The 12,870-nt window shown below is 37.5% G+C and overlaps 1 protein-coding gene and 1 pseudogene across 1 annotated transcript in view; both read right to left on the bottom strand.

Annotated features, from left to right (window-relative positions):
- PLSCR4 (phospholipid scramblase 4) overlaps positions 1-12,870 on the bottom strand; it is a 102,800-nt gene that overhangs the window by 58,874 nt on the left and 31,056 nt on the right. Inside the window, exon 2 of the mRNA XM_047875774.1 lies at positions 3,185-3,234. The gene's annotated coding sequence lies outside the window, so the exon portion shown is untranslated. The remainder of the gene's footprint in view (positions 1-3,184; positions 3,235-12,870) is intronic.
- The window catches only part of LOC125175320 (phospholipid scramblase 4-like), a 56,957-nt pseudogene continuing 45,377 nt past the window's right edge, over positions 1,291-12,870 (bottom strand).

Consider the following 12,870-nt stretch of genomic DNA (forward strand, 5'->3'; position numbering starts at 1 on the left):
CCTCCCCTGCTCACGCCTGTCCCTCTCTGTCTCTCAAAAATAAACATTGACAAAAAAATTTAAATGCAACCATACTAAATTGGAGTGGTGCTAACCCAATGACTAGTGCCTTATAAGGAAAGAGAAATTGGAACACAGAGACAGACGAAGGAAAGCACCATGTGACAATGCAGGCAGAGATCGGAGTGATGTGTCTATAAAGCCAAGAGCACCAAGGATTGCTAGCAACCTCCAGAAGCCAGGAGAGAGGTATAGAAGTGATTCTTCCTCTGAGTCTGCAAGAATGAATCAACCTTAATAACACCTTTTCTTCAAATTTCTAGCCTCCAGAACTGTGACAGAATAGAATTCTGTTATTTAATGTGATCTGGTTTGTGGCAATTTGTTAAAGCAACCAGAGAAAATTAAAATAGAACGTGTGTGTGTGTGTGTGTGTAAGATTTCTATAAGTCAATATTGCACTTTTTTCTCTGTGGAAATTGGGAGAGTTTGCCTTTCACTAGTTTTCTGAATGTTCACATGTACTATGATGTTGAAAATATAATTGACAGTGGTTTCAAAGAAACATTTACATGTTATTTTGTGCCCATGGATGTAGTTTATATGATTTTAAAAGCTTGTATTCAAGGTGCTTGCATGGCTCAGTTGGTTGAGCACCAACTTCGCCAACCTGAGCGTGGCTCAGGTCATATCTTGCGGTGTTTGAGTTCAAGCCCCGCATCAGGCACTGTGCTGACAGCTCAGAGCCTGAACCTGCTTTGGATCCTGTGTCTCCCTCTCTCTCTGCCCCTTCCCCACTTGCACTCTGTCTCTCTTTCAAAAATAAAATGAACATTTAAAAAAAAACTTTAAAAATCTTGAAGTCATTTATACCATCTATTCAAATTTTCTTTGATACATGAAGTGGAAAGTGGGTTGCATGTTCAAGAATACAGCAATAAAGAATGGAAAAGAATGACTGAAGTGTTTGGGGGAACACATGAAACCCTAATCAAAATTATTTCAATATCACCTCAAGGAAGCACAAATAAAAATGATTTATCAAGAAGAAAGAGAATTTCAATCTTATTGAAGTAAAATTATACTAAAAAACATGGGGTGATTTTTAAAAAATATATCTCAAGGAACCTCGGTGGCTCAGTCCGTTAAGCCTCCAACTCTTGATTTCAGCTCAAGTCATGATCTCCTGGTTCCTGAGATCAAGCCCTGCACTGATCAAGTTCAGCATGGAGCCCACTTAGGATTCTCCCTCTCTCCCTCTCTCTCTGTCCCTCCCCCGTTCACTCACTTGCAAATAAATAAACATTAAAATAAATATTAAAAATATTTATATTTCTCTATAAACAAACAAGTCCACAAGGTGTTTTGCAGGAAGAGAGAATCTAGAGCCAGAAAACTAAAAAAGTTACAGAAGATTTGGAGTTGAATTTACACAGTGAGGAATATAAGCTCATACTCATACATAATTTGGAAAGCTAATAAATTCAACCTTTGGAGTTCTAATAAAACAAGAGAGTTGAAGCACACATCAAATTGGTATTCTGTTATCATTTCATTCAACAGATACTTTAAAAGTATCCTGAGCCATCTCTTTGGGTTCCTTGGAAATCAAACTAAGGGACCAATAGTGGGGTAATGCCTCCATTTGAAAGCACTAAACTTAAATTGAAAAAAAACCCCATTTTTTTAATGTATAAAAAAACAGGAATAACAAACCTGATTCAGAAACATGTGTTCTCTGTCTTACATGTAGGAAGCCATGGGTAAAAGAGACTCTGGGTTGCATATAGGTGATAGAAATTTCCCTCGTGGCCTTAATGATGCAATAATTCCTGCCTGCTTCCCAACTAGCCTCCACTTGCTCCCACTGCACCTCTGTGTTATGGGATGCTATTCACTCTCATTATCAGTTCTTAGTTTCACATCTCTTCCACATTAATACTTTTCACCTCTACTAAGCTCCAGGGGTTAGGTGAATATACCATATCTACAAAGAAAAGCAAAAAGAAATCGAAATCCTTGACCTGTAAAGAAAAAAAAAATGGGATTACTGTTATCTTCCATTTTTCAAAAATGCCTCAATCTTGCTACACTTTCTGGTAGAGAAGGGCAGAGGAAGGACAGGGAACAGAGAGGCTATGTGACACAGAGAGGTAGCCTAAATAGTTTGTCCAGCAGTAGACAGTTGTAAAGTGTCTTTAAGGCTCATATTTCAATAAAAATGTAAATCTACAAGACAATTTGAAGAAAACAAGTCTCATTAAATTAGTACATTGATGGGGCGCCTCGGTGGCCGCAGTCAGTTGAGCAGCCAACTCTTGATTTCGGCTGAGGTCATGCCCTCACACTTTGTGAGATCGAGCCCTGTGTCAGACTCTGCGCTGACAGCACAGAGCCTGCTTGAGTCTCTCTCTCTGTCTCTCCCTCTCTCTCTGCCCCTCCCTGCTTACACTGTGTGTGTGTCTCTCTCTCTCAGAAATAAATAAACATTAAAAAAAATTATTTTTTTGTTCCTGCTTTAAATTTCATTTACAGTCTTAACAATAGATTTTTGTAAAGTACAACAAAATTACATCTTTATGTTTTGGAAAAAAACACCAAAAAATGAATACAAACATTTAAGTTCCAGTTTGATCTGTGACAAACCTTTAAATCTTTATTCTTATTTGTCATCGACATAATGCCAATGCTCCTCTTTCAAAGAAACTTTTGATGATTTAAGACTGAAGCTCCTATCAGCAAAGTTTCTTTTATTTATTTATTTATTTATAAGATTTTTTTTAAATTATTATTTTTAAGTGATCTCTACTCGCAACATGGGACTGGAACTTACAACCCTGAGGTCAAGAGTGTCATGCTCTGCCTACTGAGTCAGCCAGGCACCCCAGCCCAGTTTCTTCACATCTGAATCTCCATGAATTAGTATAATCCTGGCACTTTAGCCAATTAATAAGTACTTGTTGAAGATTTCACAACTGAATAGTAATTCAAATGAAACTTTTCAGCAACATGGAAAAGAAAACTTCTCTTTTGAATCTTTCTAGCTCCTGGTTTGATTAATTCTGTGTTATACTTTTTCAGATTACCTGGCCATCATTTCTGAGCTGATAGAATCAAAAATGTCTGTCAAATTTACAAAACAATATTTCCTCCCAGTGTGATAGTACATTAAAACATTCCTTACTTTGGATACATTCCTCTTCTCGGCTGTTTGGAAGCAGTGAATCTGTCCACCTATAAGAAAACAAAAGAATTCCCCACCTTTTAATCAAAGGATTATTGATCTCCTAAAAAAATAAACAAAAAATGAAAGGTTTGCAGATATCCATAAATGTTTGACTCATTGAATGGCACCAAAAGAGAAATTTCAGTCATTGAAAGAGGAAGACACCGTTAAAACAGAGGGAAGAGGAAGTGAGATTAATTCTGGAGTGCTAGCAATTACTCCATTAAGTCCACTCCAATGGACTCCAATGAGTCCATTAAAAGCAATGATAGCAAAACCAAAATGTAGGGCTGCTAAACGACCATTTTGGTAAAAGAAGTAAAATTTGGTATGACCCCATTTGTTGAGTTCTAAAAATATATATATTAAAAATTTAGTAAACAAATTTTGATTGTTCTGTTTTATGACAGATTCCAGAGAATTGAAATATACTATACAAAAATGACTAACCAATCAAACAAACTAATACAGTGTACAAAATCAGTACTTCAAGAAGAGATCCATTGACTGTGATGGAAACCACTCTGACTTCTAGGGAATGTTGGTCAACCATGCAGATGGCCAGATACACAGTCACATCGAGTCTTGAAGGAAATACAGTAACCGACCCCTGGGTATGAATGTAAGAAAAGTGAACATCATCATCTCAGAATGAAGGCATTATGATTGTTTTTATTATTTGAATCAAGGGAAATATTTGGATTTACAATACTTACCTTTACTTTATGACTAAGCAAACTGCTGGATGTTAACAGGCAGAATCTAAATTATGTGAAGATGCCCTTTGCAAACATAAATATCTATCTCTCTTAGTGATAGATTAAGAAAGACATTAAGGTAAGAAAGATGAGTGATGTGAACATTGCTTCTTCTTAATTTGGACATAGCGAGTAAGTTACCAAGTTAAAGAGAAACGGGTTTCTAGAAATGAAATTAAAAAGAAATTATGTCCAAACCAGATTGAATCTTGCAGTGCATGAAGTGTATATCAAGAATCTATAGCAAATACCAGAAGAAATACGTGAAAAGCTCATCAAAGAATGAGAAAAACAATAAAGATTTGGCTCAAGGTTTCAAAGGGGGGAAAAGGAGTCAAAAGAAGTTTTTAAGAAAATCTGACAAAATCAACACTTGGAAGATTGTACTTTTCATGTAAAAAAAATAAAAATTTCATTAATTTTTGGTGTCCACCTTTCTATAAACTTACATGTTCCCTACTTAAAAGGCAGATAGAGGTGGTAGAAACATCATGTTCCTGAACATCTGCAGAAAGTGGTAACACTTAGGAAGTAACTGTAGTCATTGATCTCTGGACAATGGAACCTGGGAAATTCTGCAGTTTCTTATGCTCAGTGTTGAAAACCATGAAACTGAGACTCCTACTAAACTAATACAATTACGTATATTTTGTTTGTAACTGAAACTGAAAGGTGTTTACCTTTGAAAAAAAAAACGGCAAACAAAACAAAACAAACAAAAACCTCTGGTCAAAGGAATGACAATTCAGAAATGTGCTGTAAATTTCTCTCCGAGACAACTGATCAAAATGTAACATAGCATTAAAACAATTTTTTTTAATTTTCCATAAAGTTTATTTATTTATTTTGAGAGAGACAGAGATAGCACGTATAGGGGAGGGCAGAGAGAGAGAGAGGGAGAAAGGGAATCTCGAGCAGGCTCTGTGCTGCCAGCGCAGAGCCCAATGCAGGGCTTGAACTCACTAAACCATGAGATCATGGCAGGGCCAAAACCAAGAACCAGTTGCTTAACTGACTGAGCTACCCAGGCACCCCAGCATTAAAACATATTTTAATGAAATATGGCACCTACGATAAATTTTAAAATTCTGGTGGAGTATATCAACTAAGAATTATTTATTGAACAGATACAGGGGTATCTTTCAAGCCCTCACTGTAGATGCATTTGGGCCTCAGCAATTGTCTAAAACCATGGTTCTCAAAGCTGGCTTCCCTGTAGACTTACCTGGCAAGATTTGTAAAAATATCAGTGTTTGGGCTCTCTATCCACAAAGATTCTGATTTAATTGTTATGGTGTGGACCCCAGAAACTAACGACTAGGTCTACCTCTAATATTTTGGGGAAACAAGTCAATGCTCTCTCCATCTCTTGTCTCTCTGTATTTTCTATTGTTCTTTTCGTTTTATTTATTTATTTTATTAAGGTCTGGCTTTCTCTGCTTCTGTATTCACATGACAGAAAACAGTCCCTGAGTCGATCATCTGTGATAGAAATGCTGGTCATCTTAGGAAAGTATGGATGCTTTTCTAGTACGTATAGGTAAAGATGTAGAGAATGGTAGGTGGCTGGCTTTAAAAAGAAAAAAAAAGCCCAAATAAAGCAGGTAATATAATACTGTTCAGTTATAGAGAAATTATCTTGGATCTCTAACTCTCCTTCCTATGCTGACATGTGAAATAGGACATTTCAACACAACTTCTGTACTTACATTTGCTTATAATATTTTTGAAAAAAGTATTAAAATTCGTAGGTACACTGAAATTTTACTACTAAAATCATTGTTTCCTTTAGGTGTAATTCTTTAGTAGTTTTCATGAAGAGACATATTTCTTCTGCTGTGCAGACATAGCACCCCTCATTGTGTGCCATCATGTTCCTGGATCTCAGTTTGCTTGTTAGCCCCACCTAGGGGGGTGGTGACAAGGTGGAGGGATGGGGAATAAGGAATGTGAGAGTGTGAGAGAGGGACATGATTTTTCTTTTTTTGACTACCTAGTAGAAACAAACCCAAAGCTTTTCTAAGTTCTAAGTAGATCTGCTAATCTTTAAGCAAGAGTTTTGTCATCTTTATTATTGTTGATGTCTCTCAGACTACAATATAATCTCCTCCCACATTATGTTCTTGAAACTAGTCCTTCCTTACTTTGTAATCCGTCATCAGAAGAGCATTCAGGTTTGGCTTTTCACAGTTCTGAAACCACGATTTGTGCCGTTAGAACAAAATACAATCTGGTTTTCTTTACTGCCATGGGCACTTTAGCCTACACCTCTGCATTCATTACTCTGCTGATGGGCTTTGGCAAAGCAGGGAGGGGTTTTGGCAGTGTCCTTGGTACAATCACAGCCTTCCAGGAACATTAGAAAAGCACTCATCTTGGGTTCGTTTTGGCCTGCGTCAAGCCATAGCTGTAGCCATTGTGTCACAAGAGACTATCACTCTCAATAAGTCCCTACTTGGAAGTTGTTCTCAAAGCAACTTGGTTTTGCTGTGATAAACAATAAACACTGTCAAGAACTGCAGCCTTGAGATCTTAAGGGAGTCTGACATTCTTTGACCAGTGAGTCTAATTACCATAATTTGAAGCTACCAGTGACGAACTAAGAGCATCACCCATTCCTCCCTCTGCCCATCTCTGCTTAAGAAGTATTAACTGACTTTGAAGTATTTCTGTTTAAAAAGTCAGGCACTCATCTTTCCCAGAACACCAGGATAATTGTTCACTTCCCCAACTGAGATTGAAATAAATGATACCACTATAGTTTGCAAAAAAGCACTTTTACTTCTTCATGAACAAAACACCAGTTACTTCTCAAATAGCCCAACCATATTTTTTGTATATTTTTAAAATAATATAATTGCTAACCCTATCTCTTGGCAAAAGCCTTTTAGCAATGAAATAGTTGGGCAACAATCACATGATGGAATCAAAAGGGGTTAATGAAAAGACTCTCACTTTAAGTTTTCAAAAAACAATATTTAATGATTACACAGGTCTTCAGAAACTCCTTTTGTATACTTTATCTTCAATTTTTATCAAGCTTAACTTAAATATGAGAAAACAGAGAGGTAAAATAAAAAAAATTTATGAGCTTGTTGTATGTTGTTGAATGAGTTCGTGAATGTTGGTGTAAGAATTCAATCCAAATACTCTCACTTCAAGTCCGGTCCCCTTTTCACTATGTCACGTGACATCCACTGAAAAACGAAGAAACAAAACCCTAATTAGTAAACTGCCAAAATCCACGCAAAATAAACAAAATTCCAACTGATTCCATACACTCCACGCTCAGTATGATTCAGTCATCTCACGTGGGTGGATGCAAACTTAATCTACATTAGCAGATAGATGTCCAGTGTCCAAGCAAGGAAGGTCCCAGGGAGTTCACCTGTCCTCTGCAATGCAAAGAACGTGTTTGAAATATCATTTAGTTCCCAGCGCTTCATCTCAAATAGAGCTGCAGAACGTAAAGTGTCTTAAAGAGTCAGTACAGTGAGAGTGCATCTGGATATAGCTTCATTTGAAAAGCAGCTAAAGCCAGAAATATTTACACTGGAAAAATAAAGATTTAGGAAGAAGGAAGAATGGGCCAGTTGTTTTGAAGTATTTGAATTACATAGAAGTAACTTTGCATTGCAATGTGTTGGTGCTAAAAACAAGGAAATAAATTTTCAGAGGAGGACGAATGATGTTCCTTCAGTATACCACTTTCCAATCATTACAGCTCTCCAGAAGTTTCAAAGGACCACCTCACGAACAGGGTTCAAAGGGTGCCTGGCCAGTACATTGTACAGAAGATTCCAGGCCTGCCCACCTCCACCCAGCTCCCAACAGTTTAACCCAAGAAGGAAAGACTAGAGAGGTTCACTTGTTAGTGCAAGAGATCATACCTAACACTTTGACCATAGAAAGAGTTTGCCTACAAATACTTATAATAATGATTATAATAATGCTACTTGCTGCTGCTGCTGATAATGAAGATAGGAAATTATACCAGTCATTTGAGAAGCTGAGTATAGCACATTGATTCTCTGGTTCTTTATCATTCTTTTTTTTTTTTTTTTTCAAAATAATACCCTTGGATGTTCAGGAGACAGACTGAAAAGCAGAGGCTCAGTTAATGCCCTCAATTTAGAACTACATCTCTAAGAGAGACAGTGCCCTTGAGCTAAAAATGTAATTCTTGGCTTGGAGTATCCTGGCAGAGATTAGAGCAGACAGCTGCTCCTGTATGCTGCTCTCCATTGAAACAAAGCTGTGTGATGCTCACTGAAACAAGTCTTGAACTGCTCTGCTCCGCTGTCTCAACAGGTCCCCTGGAACCGAGGATTTTGTAATACAGCTTTATATCTTTGCAAAGGTTCTGTGGCCTTTGAGTGCTTCTGCCTTTGTTGGGTGGTTCTGTAAACAGTGACTGGATGTTAGGTCCCCTGGGTTAGAGGCAGACAAGAGCAGTCCTGCCACTCGACATGTGTGTGCCCCCTAGCAATGTCCTCCCTTGCAATAGTAAAATGTCAGTAATGCTTACCGCACTGGCTTGTTTGAAGGACTGAGGTAATCACATGCATAAAGGATTTAGCATGATATATAACAAATAAGTGCTGGAAAGGTATTCGTTGTTTTAATCACATTCATACTCATTGTTTCAAGCAAGAGTGATTCCACAACCTTAGATAGTTCTGCGAAGAGTCCAACTACAGTTTTGTTGTAAACAGCTAAGCCTTTTTGCCTATTGCTTACAATAAAGTAAGGTTTGTTGAACAATATGATCTGTTATACAAAAGTCATCGTAAAGTATCAAATAAATACTTACAATAAATGCTACGTATCGGGATATAGAAATTGCTTCATGTTAACTTGTGGCTTTTTATTTTATCAATTTCTTTGAAATATGGGAAGGTGAGAATAAAGAGACATTGGGCAATTGGACCAAGATAAATATAGTTTCGGGTTCTGAAGCAGGAGCTTCTGGGAGGGTGATGACTGGAATTAGCTCCCTTCCCTCTGCCACCGAATCCTATGTGTCTGTTCTTCCTGAGTCAGATGGAAGCTGACGTTTATGGGAGTCTGCGGGCCACTGAGGCAGTGTGTTCCATAGTGGCCTTGGTGGGGAAGCTAATGCACAACCATGAACTCTTGGGCCGGATCAGTCTCTGAAGCCAGGGTTCCTATACTAAAGCCAAGAAGAAACGGAATCATGTGCAGATCCCTCCTGCCTTGTGTGCAGGAGAATAAGAATAGAATGGGTCATCAAGAGGTTTTCTTGAGGGGCACCTGGGTGGCTCAGTCAGTTAAGTGTCAGACTTTGGCTCAGATCATGATCTCGCAGTTCATGAGTTCGAGCCACACATCAGTCTCTGTGCTGACAGTTCAGAGCCTGGAACCTGTTTCAGATTCTGTGTTTCCCTTTTTCTCTGCCCCTCCTCTGCTCTCTCTCTCTCTCTCTCTCAAAAATAAATAAACATTAAAAAAAAGAGGTTTTCTTGAGGTGCTACAGTAAAGAAAGGTTGACTTGCTTGCTTTTGTTCTACCAGTCGCAGAGGAGAAGCCACAGACCCCATAGTGACCCATATGCCCTAGCAACTCTGATCTCCTCCCCTATTCCTCTCTCACTTACTTGCTTCTGCTCCAGTCACACTAGCCTCTTTCTGATGCTTAAATGCCAGAATCACACTCCCACCCCAGGAACTTTACAATCATTACACCCTCTGTCTTTCTCAAATATTATGTAGCATACTTATTTTAAATTCTTATATTTATGAATGCATTTATTAAATTTATTTTCTGCCTCTCCCTCTTTTCTCCCATATTATCTTCATTAGTACTAGAAAAGAAAAGAGTAAAAAACATAAATAAAATTTTATGCACAATAGGGGCACCTGGGTGGCTCAGTCAGTTAAGTGTCTGACTTTGGCTCCAGTCATGATCTCGCAATTCATGGGTTCAAGCCCCATGTTGGGCTCTGTGCTGACAGCTCAGAGCCTAGAGCCTGCTTCAGATTCTGTGTCTCCTCTCTCTGCCCCTCTCCTGCTCATGTTCTCTCTCTCTCTCTCAAAAATAAAATAAACATTATATAAAAAAAATTAAAAAAACATTAAAAATTTTTTTTTAAAATTCCATGCACAATAGAGACAACTTTGGAATCACTAAATTCTATTCCTGAAACCTTTATTACACTATATGTTAACCTACTTGGATTTAAATAAAATCTTAAAAAAAGTAATACGTTTAACAAGAAATGGATAGAACCTTCATGAAGAAGACTGAAATTTCAATGCTTGTTGTAAAATATAGGAAATGTAAGCAATGCTTTTCAATGGGAAGACTCAAGATTTCAAAAATCAATACATTTAAAGTTAATACATTAATTTAATACAAAAAACACTTAACTTTTAAAAAATTGCTAAAATGATCTTCGATTACATGAAGAAAAAAACTAAATGCCCAAGAATAGCCCAAGAAAACACTGGAAATGTAGTTTAATATATAGTTCACAGTAATTGAGCTATTGAATATTTTTTTACAATGATTCAAATGATTTTGAAAACAATGTCTCTTAGCTTTCAATAGCAGATTTCTTTGTAAGCAATTATATATACTCACAAATATATGACAGTTGTTAAGTTTGCTAACCTATTTTCTTTAAACAATTTTTTAAAAAATATTTTTATTTATTTTTGAGACAGAGAGAGACAGAGCATGAGCAGGGGAAGGGCAGAGAGAGAGGGAGACACAGAATCTGAAGCAGGGTCCAGGCTCTGAGCTGTCATCACAGAGCCCGACGCGGGGCTCAAACTCATGGAGTGTGAAATCATGACCGGAGCTGAGGTCGGATGCTCAACCGACTGAGCCACCCGGGTGCCCCTTGTTAACCTATTTTCTACTCTGCTCTTGTTCAACTCTCATAATATGTTTCTTCCTATCATAATTATACTGTGATGAGTTTTAAATTTGGGGGACATAAGACTACCAGAAACAGGTTTGTTTATAGGCTCTAAAAATAAATAATGCAAAATAATAGAACATTTGAAAATGGCTACTTCCAGTGAATACATATAAGTTGTTTGCTTTCAATGTTTGTATATATTTTTCCTGTTTTTTTTTTTTAAGTTTATTTATTTATTTTGAGAGACACAGGGGCTCGGTGCTCTCAGCCCAGAGCCTGATACAGGGCTCAAACTCATGAACTGTGAGATCATGACCTGAGCTGAAATCAAGAGTTGGATGCTCAACCGACTGAGTCACCCAAGAGCCCCTATATTTTTCTTGTTTAAGTGTATGTTACCTGTGGATTTGGTGCCTTCCATGTTATTATGACAAGAAAGAAACTGTCCGTTCCCCACCCACTGAATTTAGTCAGATATTTTAGTCAGAAGTCAGTCAACTTCTCCAGGCCATTGATTCTTGTTAGGTTCGTAATGGAAATATTTTCAATATTTTTCTGGTTCAATTTTTCTGGTTGTGAAAATGATCCAGACATATTATAAAGATTGAAACAACACAGAAGAGAGGGAGCTAATGTGTCAGATGGAAACACACTCAAACACACACAAATGCAGGGTAGAAGAAAGGGCCCAAAGCATTCTTAATTTCAAGAATATATTCACCACATACAAAACAAACAAGTCCAGTCTGGAGACATGTGAAATTCAGATGTGGTAGCCTGGTCCCGTTGACTCGATCTCAATTAGCCGACATGTGCCAATATACTGTGCCAACCTTTGGACCTTAGGCCATATAGATAGTTAGATAGATAGATAGATAGATAGATACAGATAGATACAGACAGACAGCTATTTCCAGATATACAGATATTTCTTTCTGGATTGAGAACATGCACCAGAAACCACCTCGCCTTTTGAAATGTCCACCTCCAATATCTTCAACTCTTTCTTTTTTATTTCTTCTGCTTAGGCAAAATTTAGGCTTTGCCCCTGATCTGAAAAAAGTACCCTGTTGTCTCCATTTCTCCCTATACACCATGGAGACTTTTCTCTTCTTCTCGACTGAAAAGCATTTCTATCTTATTTTCCATTCATTTCTCAACTGCTTGCAATCTGGCTTGCTTTCTTAATTCTCCATGGAAATGATTCTGGCATAGTTCACGAATGACCTCTGTATTTCCAAATTCAATGGAAACAATTAAGTCTTTATTTACTGACCCTTCATGGCTCTCTGCTCCTTGACATCACACCCTCCTGGTTCTCATACTTTTGCAGTTCTTTGCCTCTTTCACAACTCCCCCCCACCACCACATAACCTCTAAATGTCCATGTTCCCTAGGATACATTACTTGACAAATCTTTGTTGGGTAATCTCACCTTTTCAAATGTTTTCAGTGACTACCCTTGTATTGAAATTCCCAAACCTCTTGATTCCACAGAGAGCTCGTCCTCAGCTATAGACTCATATATCCAATTGCTTACTAGACATTCCCATCGGGGCCTGGCAATGGCATCCCAAATTCAACAGATTCAAAATAAAATTGATTTTATCCCAGGCATGTTTTCCTATGTTTCCTGTTTTGATTGGTGGTACTATAATGCACTTAGCTAGAAATCAGGAGTTTTCCTTGAAACTCACCTTCCACTAACTAACATCTAATCAATTGCTATATGTGTGTAGATCTTGCCTCTCAAATAATTGTCCTCTTTTCCTTCTTTAATACCACAAAGGTATGCAAACTGTCTTAATGATTGTCTTAATCATTGTCTTAATGATGTCACCAAAATACAATTCAAACCACATTAGTCCCCTGTTTAAATCCTTCATTGCCTTGGGGCACCTGGGTGACTCAGTCAGTTGAGCTTCTGACTCTTCTTTTTCTTTCTTTCTTTCTTTCTTTCTTTCTTTCTTTCTTTTTTATTTATTTATTTTTGAGAAAGA

This window comes from Prionailurus viverrinus, chromosome C2 (assembly GCF_022837055.1).
Source record: "Prionailurus viverrinus isolate Anna chromosome C2, UM_Priviv_1.0, whole genome shotgun sequence".
Taxonomy (NCBI): domain Eukaryota; kingdom Metazoa; phylum Chordata; class Mammalia; order Carnivora; family Felidae; genus Prionailurus; species Prionailurus viverrinus.